The following is a 9705-nucleotide window of genomic DNA, read 5'->3' on the forward strand; positions in this document are numbered from 1 at the left end:
GGCATTGTGGGAGTTGGAGTCCAGCCCGAATCTGGAGTCTTCCCGCTTTCTCTGCCGCTCTACAGCGGCGCGCCCTTGCCGAGGAACGCCCCAGGAGCCGTTGGGCGGGCGGGCGGGCACCGCAGGGCGGCTGAACGTTCCAACGCCTGCGGCGTCTCAAGCGCGGAATCCTGCTGTCTTGGCGCGCCTAAAATCATGCTATTTCACGGGAAGGCTCCATCACCCCTCGACACAGTCCCTATATTATATTGAACCACGAGGGTGCACCGGCTAAACATCTGAAAGTGGTGCTGGCTGTAGCACAGTTCTGGAAAAGACGTTATTACCCGTGCTTCGTAATTTTCGAAATGGAGAAATGTGATCTCCAGGTGACCAAGATCATTTTTCCTGGAGAAAGTGGCGGATTTTTTTTTTTTTGGGGGGGGGGGGGTTGGACACAAATGTTGCAACCTGCTGAGGTGTTCCCCCCCATCCCCACCACCACTTTCTCCAGACTCCATGCCCCCAAATCCCCAGGTATTTTGCAACCCAGAGGGGGTAGCCCTGTGTATTTCTCCAGATTTTTGTGGTATGTTTTCTGGGCAATCTATCCAGTAGGATGGTCTATGCAGCCCCTTGATTATGATACGGAATTCAAAACGTATTGAGCAACTTTATAAAAGATTATATTATTTAAAGGCAGAAAATTGAAGGTCTTTTCTTATTCCCAGTGTATTCCAGATCAATTAAAACAAGAACCCAACAAGTGCTGGAATCTGCCAATTGGAATCTGTATAAAATTTATTGTGAAGATTGTGCTGGAAATATAATTATTCATCAATTGAAAATGGATCAAAAAAAGAGACACAACTAGGCAACACTACCAGCGAATCAGGGTACTTAAGACAGTACAGGGTACTTAAGTAGCTGTAGATTAAAGAACAGCTAACAACCACAGCATATTAAGCATCTGGCCAGATATTTGCCACCACACTGCAACAGTAAGATTTACCTGCCACTTTCAGGTATAAACGCCCTTGAGTAGCTGGTGTGGAAAAATATCAAGCATTAAATAGTACTTGCCTAAAGAAAGACCAATGGTCTCTCTCAACTAGATATTTTTGTAATGATTTGCCTAATAAGTAACTATTTTTAATGGTGCTGTTACTGGAAGAAAATTACAGTTGATGGGATGTGTCCAACCACACAGTTCTTCAAACAGAATATTTGTGTTTGCAGAGGTGGGGTGGTAAATTCCACCAATACCCCTCCCCACTGCAAATCCACCCACCCTCATTCTGTTCTTGAGTGTATGCTCACTCCAGAAACAAATTGCAGCTGCAATAGAAAAGGAAGCAAAAAAGAGGATTAGGGAGAAGTACCTAGAACTTCAGGAAGAAGATATGTTGTTGTTGTTGTTGTTAGGTGCAAGGTCGTGTCCGACCCATCGCGACCCCATGGACAATGATCCTCCAGGCCTTCCTGTCCTGTACCATTCCCCAGAGTCCATTTAAGTTTGCACCGACTGCTTCAGGACTCCAGCCAGCCACCTCATTCTCTGTCGTCCCCTTCTTTTGCCCTCAATCTCTACCAGCATTAGGCTCTTCTCCAGGGAGTCCTTCCTTCTCATGAGGTAGCCAAAGTATTTGAGTTTCATCTTCAGGATCTGGCTTTCTAAGGAGCAGTCAGGGCTGATCTCCTCTGGGACTGACCGGTTTGTTCACCTTGCAGTCTAAGGGACTCGCAAGAGTCTTCTCCAGCACCAGAGTTCAAAAGCCTCAATTCTTTGACGCTTGGCCTTATGGTCCAACTTTTGCAGCCATACATTGCAACTGGGAATACCATAGCCTTGATTAAACGCACTTTTGTTGGCAGGGTGATGTCTCTGCTTTTTAGGATGCTGTCTAGATTTGCCATAGCTTTCCTCCCCAGGAGCAAGCGTCTTTTAATTTCTTTGCTGCAGTCCCCATCTGCAGTGATCTTGGAGCCCAGGAAAATCTCCATTTCTTCCCCATCTATTTGCCAGGAATTGAGAGGGCCGGATGCCATGATCTTTGTTTTCTTGATGTTGAGTTTCAAGCCAACTTTTGCACTCTCCTCCTTCTCCTGCATCAACAGGCTCTTTAGTTCCTCTTCACTTTCTGCCATTAGAGTGGTATCATCTGCATATCTGAGGTTGTTGATATTTCTCCCTGCAATCTTGATCCGAATTTGTGACTCCTCTAATCCCGCCTTTCTCATGATGTGCTCCGCATACTAGTTAAATAGGCAAGGCGACAGTATACAGCCTTGCCGAACTCCTTTCTCAATTTTAAACCAATCAGTGATTCCATGTTCAGTTCTTACTGTTGCTTCTTGACCTGCATATAAGTTTCTCAAGAGACAAATAAGATGCTCTGGTATTCCCATCTCTTTAAGAACTTGCCACAATTTGTTGTGCTTCACACAATCAAAAGCTTTAGCATAGTCAATGAAGCAGAAGTAGATGTACTTCTGGAACTCCCCAGCTTTCTCCATGATCCAGTGTATGTTGGCAATTTGATCTCTAGTTCCTCTGCCTCTTCGAAATCCTGCCTGTACTTCTGGAAGTTCTCAGTCCACATATTGCTGGAGCCTAGCTTGTAAAATTTTGAGTATAACTTTTCTAGCATGAGAAATGAGTGCAATGGTGCGGTAGTTTGAATATTCTTTGGCATTGCCCTTCTTTGGGATTGGAATGTAAACTGACCTTTTCCAGTCCTGTGGCCATTGTTGCGTTTTCCAAATTTGCTGGCATATTGAGTGTAGCACTTTTACTGCATCATCTTTTAAGATTTTGAATAGTTCAACTGGAATGCTGTCACCACCACTAGCTTTATTGTTGCTCAGACTTCCTAAGGCCCATTTGACTTCACATTCCAGGATGTCTAGCTCCAGGTCAGTAACTACCCCTTTTGTGGTTATCAGGGATGTTAAGCTCGCTCTTGTATAGTGTTTCTGTATAATTTTGCTACCTCCCAATTTGTAGCAAATGCAAAAACTCTGATGAGTCCTTATGGTTTTGGTGTTCTGCCCTTGTGTTAACTGCATCGCTGTTGTTTTTTTGTCAATTTTTTCCTTTTTATTTACATTCGTATAGATCCCCCTGATGCATATGTGAAATGTGAGCAGTATTGTCCATAATAAGTAAATGTAAGGCACCTGCATGTGTACATGTGATTTTTCACATGCCTTCAATGGTGACTAGATAATGGAGTAGTTGGAGTGGGGTATGGAACGAGTCCTGTGCCCTCCAAGGCAACACCCACTGCTAGCAAATTTCTTTGTTATGACCCTTTGCCTAGAAGCCACAGAGAGATCATAAAAGGAAAAAGTTTCATTTCTCAATCAAATGTATCATAGGGATCTGCAAACTTGAGAAAATGCAAGTAATCAGTCAGCAGCACAGTTACAGGCTACAGTGGATCGATCTCTTGAGAGGGAATAAAAGAGACTCCTTAGTGTCTACGCTAAAAGCAATTAATGAGACTCTGAGGAGTATGTTCACAGGCTAATAGCAGCTGCGGAGAGCACTCTAGCAGAGTTTGCCGCTCCCCTAGTGAGCTCCAACAAGTGTGTGTAAAGTTCACAGCTATATGTATCTCCAAAGTCACCTAGTCCTTGTCTCAATTGAGGATTAGGGAGAAGTACCTAGAACTTCAGGAAGAAGAGATGAAACAAATGCAAAAGCTCTGATAAGTTCTTATGGTTTTGGTGTTCTGCCCTTGTGTTAACTGCATAGCTGTTCTTTTATTACTATTTTTCCTTGACCCCCCCCCCTAATGCGTATGTGAAATGTGAGCAGTATAATTGAACAAAATAATTTTTCTTCCTACTAAAGTATTTTTCTTTTTTGTACACAAGAAAAGGGCCTCACACCTTAGAGTTTTTACTGTTTGATAGCATTCCTCAGCACTGGGAGAAAGCCAAGAGAGAATTATTAAGTACAGAAAATGTTTAAAAGCCAATATTGTACATTTGTTATTGTTTATTTTTAGCCTGGCATTCCATGTTGCTCAGGATGGCTAATACCCTTGTATAGATTTACTCTTGTCTGGCCATGTGGAAAATAGGTAAAGGTAAAGGTATCCCCTGTGCAAGCACCGAGTCATGTCTGACCCTTGTGGCGACGCCCTCTAGCGTTTTCATGGCAGACTCAATACGGGGTGGTTTGCCAGTGCCTTCCCCAATGTGGAAAGTAGCAGGGTCTAAACTTCCATGCATGAAATAGAAAGTCTTGCCTGAGATTCAAAGTTATGTTCTTTTTTCCTCGTCTTAAATAGAGGGTAAGTCAGATTTTGAACTGAGAGGGACTTAAACTGTTTAACCATGTTAAACGGTGCTTGTGTATTTTTGTGCTGCAATTCCTTCTTATAATAAACATTAGAAATAGACACTGGCTCAGAACCCAAATATTTTTGTCTGAAAATATTTTCCAAAAGAATATCTTTCTGATGAAAAAATCCTGGGCTGTGGTCCATACTGGTGCCCTTAGTCTTCACGATGGAGTCTCTACAAAAAGGACAAATCTATGACAAGTGGTTGTCTTCTCTGGAACTCCTTTGTCCATAGATAAATTGGACTTCCCCTGTCGGGATACCTCTGCTCCCTCTTCTGTGTCTTGGATTTAACAACCCCAACCCCCTAATCATCCTGGTTGCCTTGTTGTGAACTATTTTCCAGGTCTACGATATAATGTAAGACAGGGGTAGTCAAACTGCGGCCCTCCAGATGTCCATGGACTACAATTCCCAGAAGCCCCTGCCAGCATTCGCATTCGCTGGCAGGGGCTCCTGTGAATTGTAGTCCATGGATATCTGGAGGGCCGCAGTTTGACTACCCCTGATGTAAGATATGATGACCAGAACTGCACCAAGTATTCCAAATGAATACCATACATCTATACAAGGGTATTAGCCATCATGAGCAACATGGAACGCCAGGCTAAAAATAAAAATAAACAACAAAAAATTTACAATATTGGCTTCTAAACATTTTCTGTACTTAATAATTCTCTCTTTAATTATGGTTTCTATTTTATCTGGAACAGATGTTAAGCCAACTTGTTTGTATTTCCCAGGATTTCCTCTAGACCTTTTAAAAAACCTGGGATGTTTGCCACTTTTCAGTGAAGAAATCGGTTTTAGCAGCATTACATATACGGGTTAGTAACTATTGATCTATCTAGCACAGTACTGCTAGCCTGGCTGCAGCTCTTGAAATTATCAGGCAGAGAAAACTGTCTTTCCCAGCTTTGGCCAAGAAGCCCTCCCAAGAAGATCTGATATTAATGCTGAGAAATTAAGATCAATAGTAAACATAGACCTGAACCAGCCACTTCCCACTGTCCCCAATACTCCTATGGTAGCCACTGCCAATCCATCCAACCTACAGAGCCATCAGTATGCATTAGTTGATTTAATGTTCTCCCCATTGTTCTACCATTCTACTATGTTTTCTACCACTGTATAATTATCGTTATAAATACTGAGTTATCTGTTTTGTTCCTGTTTTATGTAAACCACCCTGAGCCTTCGGGGAGGGCGGTATATAAATATAATAAATAAAATAAATAGTAACATGCCTGAGATCCAAACTACACATTACATTTATGTGATCATTATTTGCAGCAATGCAGCAGCTGAGAATTCCCTGTGACAACTTAGGAGCAGAAGTCCCACCTCTCTTGCACATGGTCACGTACACAAAATCACACCCCTGTAGCACTCCTACATTGAGTTGCTATGAGGAAGTTGCAGCTGTTGTCTTGTTATAAGTGACCATACGTTAAATGTAAGGTGTAAAGCTTAGATTCTTTTAAAAGTTGTGCATTATCTTAAAAACAAATTAACAATTTGAATACTGTTCTTTATGCTGTCTGGTGGCTTTCATCTTGATCTGGAGATTTGTTCTCTTGTCATCTTCATTTCAATCAGTAGGTGGCAGAAGACTCAAGCACTTTAGAAAGAACCATCCTCCGTAAATTGATAAGATATAGCCCCAATAGAACTTCTTATCTAGCCCAAATAAAAGAATATTATCTAGATCCTGCCATACAGATAGAATCATAGAATCATAGAGTTGGAAGGGGCCATACAGGCCATCTAGTCCAACCCCCTGCTCAACGCAGAATCAGCCCAAAGCATCCTAAGGCATCCAAGAAAAGTGTGTATCCAACCTTTGCTTGAAGACTGCCAGGGAGGGGGAGCTCACCACCTCCTTAGGCAGCCTATTCCACTGCTGAACTACTCTGACTATGAAAAATGTTTTCCTGATATCTAGCCTATATCGTTGTACTTGTAGTTTAAACCCATTACTGTGTGTCCTTTCCTCTGCAGCCAATGGGAACAGCATCCTGCCCTCCTCCAAATGATAACCTTTCAAATACTTAAAGAGGGCTATCATGTCCCCTCTCAACCTCCTTTTCTCCAGGCTGAACATTCCCAAATCCCTCAACCTATCTTCATAGGGCTTGGTCCCTTGGCCCCAGATCATCCTCGTCACTCTCCTCTGTACCCTTTCAATTTTATCTACGTCCATCTTGAAGTGAGGCCTCCAGAAATGCACACAGTACTCCAGGTGTGGTCTGACCAGTGCCGTATACAATGGGACTATGACATCTTGTGATTTTGATGTGATGCCCCTGTTGATACAGCCCAAAATGGCATTTGCCTTTTTTAGCGCTGCATCACACTGCCTGCTCATGTTTAGTTTACAATCCACAAGTACCCCAAGGTCTCGTTCAGACACAGTGTTACCTAGAAGTGTATCCCCAATCCAGTAGGTATGCTTTTCATTTTTCTGACCCAGATGCAGAACTTTACACTTATCTTTATTAAATTGCATCTTGTTCTCATTTGCCCATTTTTCCATTGTGTTCAGATCTCGTTGAACTCTGTCTCTATCTTCTGGAGTATTTGCCAGGCCTCCCAATTTGGTGTGCGGTTCTCTAACCAATTCCCTATCCACCTAACTATCTGAAAATCCAGATTGCAGTCCTTCAATTTATCCATCAGAACATTATGGGGAACCTTATCAAAAGCTTTACTAAAATCCAAGTAAACTACATCAACCGAATTTCCATGATCCAGCAAACCTGTCACTTGGTCAAAAAAGGAAACCAGATTGGTCTGACAGGACCTGTTGGAGACAAATCCATGCTGACTTCCGTGGATCACCAAATTGTCCTCCAGATGTTTGCAGATCGCTCCCTTTAATATCTGCTCCATTATCTTACCCACAACAGAGGTCAGAGGTCAGACTCACTGGTCTGTAGTTTCCCGGGTCATCCTTGGACAGAGTTTGTGCAAGTTCTCCGAAAAGTTCTTTGAGCACTCTCGGGTGCATTTCATCTGGCCCAGGGGATTTGAATTCATCCAGTGCAGCTAAATGCCTCTCAACAACCTCTCTGTCCATGTCAACCTGCCACCCAGACACTATCTCTTGGCTACTGCCATCTCTAGATGTGCCTAAACCCTTTGACCTGTGGGTAAAAACACATGTAAAATAGGCACTGAGCCTTTCTGCTTTCTCTGCATCCTCCGTTAGAGTTTGTCCATCCGCACCCAACAGTGGGCCTATTGTCTCCTTTACTTTACGTTTGCTCCTCACATAACTGAAAAATCTTTTCTTGTTACAGTGGGCTTCCCTGGCCAATTTTAGCTTACTCTCAGCTTTGGTCTTTCTGATGAGTGATCTACAGTGCCTAGTAACCTGTAGGTACTCTTCTTTAGAGCTCTGTCCTTCCCTCCATTTCCCTCCATTTCCCTTTTCTTTCTTAGTTCCTCTTGAAGTTCTCTTCAAACATGTTTGAAGACAAAAATTTTACTGTTTGAAGACAAAAATTCCATGGCATACCTGTAGATGATATTTTGTTTACTGAAATACCACAAACGTTAGCCTTATTGCATAATTCCATACTAATTTTATTTCATCAAATCTCTGTTAAGCTATCAACAGCCTACCAGACTGTGTTTCCACTTTGCCGAACTGGGCCAGCCTGCAGAGTGCAAAACCTCTAGCAACCTCTAGCAAGCTTTCATAGCAAATCATATTCTGAGACTCTAAGCACTATATAAAAAGGTAAAGGTAAAGGTATCCCCTGTGCAAGCACCGAGTCATGTCTGACCCTTGGGGTGACGCCCTCCAGCGTTTTCATGGCAGACTCAATACGGGGTGGTTTGCCAGTGCCTTCCCCAGTCATTACCGTTTACCCCCAGCAAGCTGGGTACTCATTTTACTGACCTCGGAAGGATGGAAGGCTGAGTCAACCTTGAGCCGGCTGCTGGGATTGAACTCCCAGCCTCATGGGCAAAGCTTTCAGATGGCTGCCTTACCACTCTGCGCCACAAGAGGCTCATAAGCACTATATACGACACATTATTTTCATTTTACATAGGTGTACACATATACACATATTCATGCACATGCCTGTGTAGTGAAAGAATGGTTTCAATTTCTGCTTTTGTAAAACTTTGGTTCACAAGTTTCCAGCAAGCCAGAAAAAGAATTTTATTTTCTGTGCAAATATGTGCTACCCAATTACCCACCTGTGTCCTTGATGATTGGCTCACCAGTGCTAACTCTGATAAGGTAACTAGTTCAAGATGTTTCCATTTTGAGAAATGGGTTTCTAGCTAGATGAAGTCAGCATTCCATCTTTAGGCCTAGGATTTGCTCTTCTTGTGTCTTCTGCTCTGACACCGGTAATTCTATACATTCACAAATAGTCCTGATTGGTTTTTGTGTCTGGAATCTTATGTGGGAATACCCCATAAAGAAACTTAATTTGTTACAACATTTTGTCAGTCCTCTGTCATACCCTACCTGTGCCTGCAACTTGCTTGTGGTTTGACATTCTGTATCTTTGGCCTTTGAAACTCTGCTTATGAACTTTGTCACTCCTACCATGTGAGTATAATGTGTTAGCTAAAGATATTTCACTATGTACTTATTTTTTACTGCTTAGTATAAAGTATCTATGTGCACCTTAATAAAAACAAAATAATTAAAAAAACTTTTGTGTGATTCTTGAACAAGCTAAGTGGTGACCCATTCCTTGCTTTGTGTTACTCTACCAATTCTGTGTTGTGGACTCTTGACTTTGGACTGAGTCAAGACTCCTGTTAATTCCCTGATAGGCCTCAAGATCACTCCTGAGTCTTGAAAGCCTAAGGAACCATTCAGACGTGGTGGCAGTCCTACCTAGCAGGGGGTTTAGAATATCTAACTTCCTTGGTTTTTGTAATCTTGTGTTTTGTCCCATCTTGTGGACACTACCGTTAGCTGAGCAGCGTGTGACCACAGCATGGGTATACAATTTGTAAACAGTAGGGGCAAAAGCTGTGATTCTACTTACCATTGAGAAGGTCACCTGACTTGTTCCCTTCATCACAGACAGCTGAGACAATATTTTTGCTGATGTTCTTCATACTCAAAGTCCAAACAAGGAGGACAAAAAGTGAGGCACCGGGTTTGCACTTAGATTTCATACTTGGCTTAAAAGAATGTCAGGGATGAGTAATTGTAGAGGGCTTCAATTGGCTGCTGATTTAGTTAGCATTCTAAGGTGTGCTGGTACGTGGAGGTGGGGTGGCAAGTGTAGTAAGACCAGATCAGTGGACCTGGCAATCCTAAATATCATGGTTCTATGATTAGGCAAACTGCTATATTAGTAAAATATCCAAATAATTCTACAGTAAAGGAATC

This window comes from Paroedura picta, chromosome 3 (genome assembly GCF_049243985.1).
Source record: "Paroedura picta isolate Pp20150507F chromosome 3, Ppicta_v3.0, whole genome shotgun sequence".
Lineage (NCBI taxonomy): Eukaryota > Metazoa > Chordata > Lepidosauria > Squamata > Gekkonidae > Paroedura > Paroedura picta.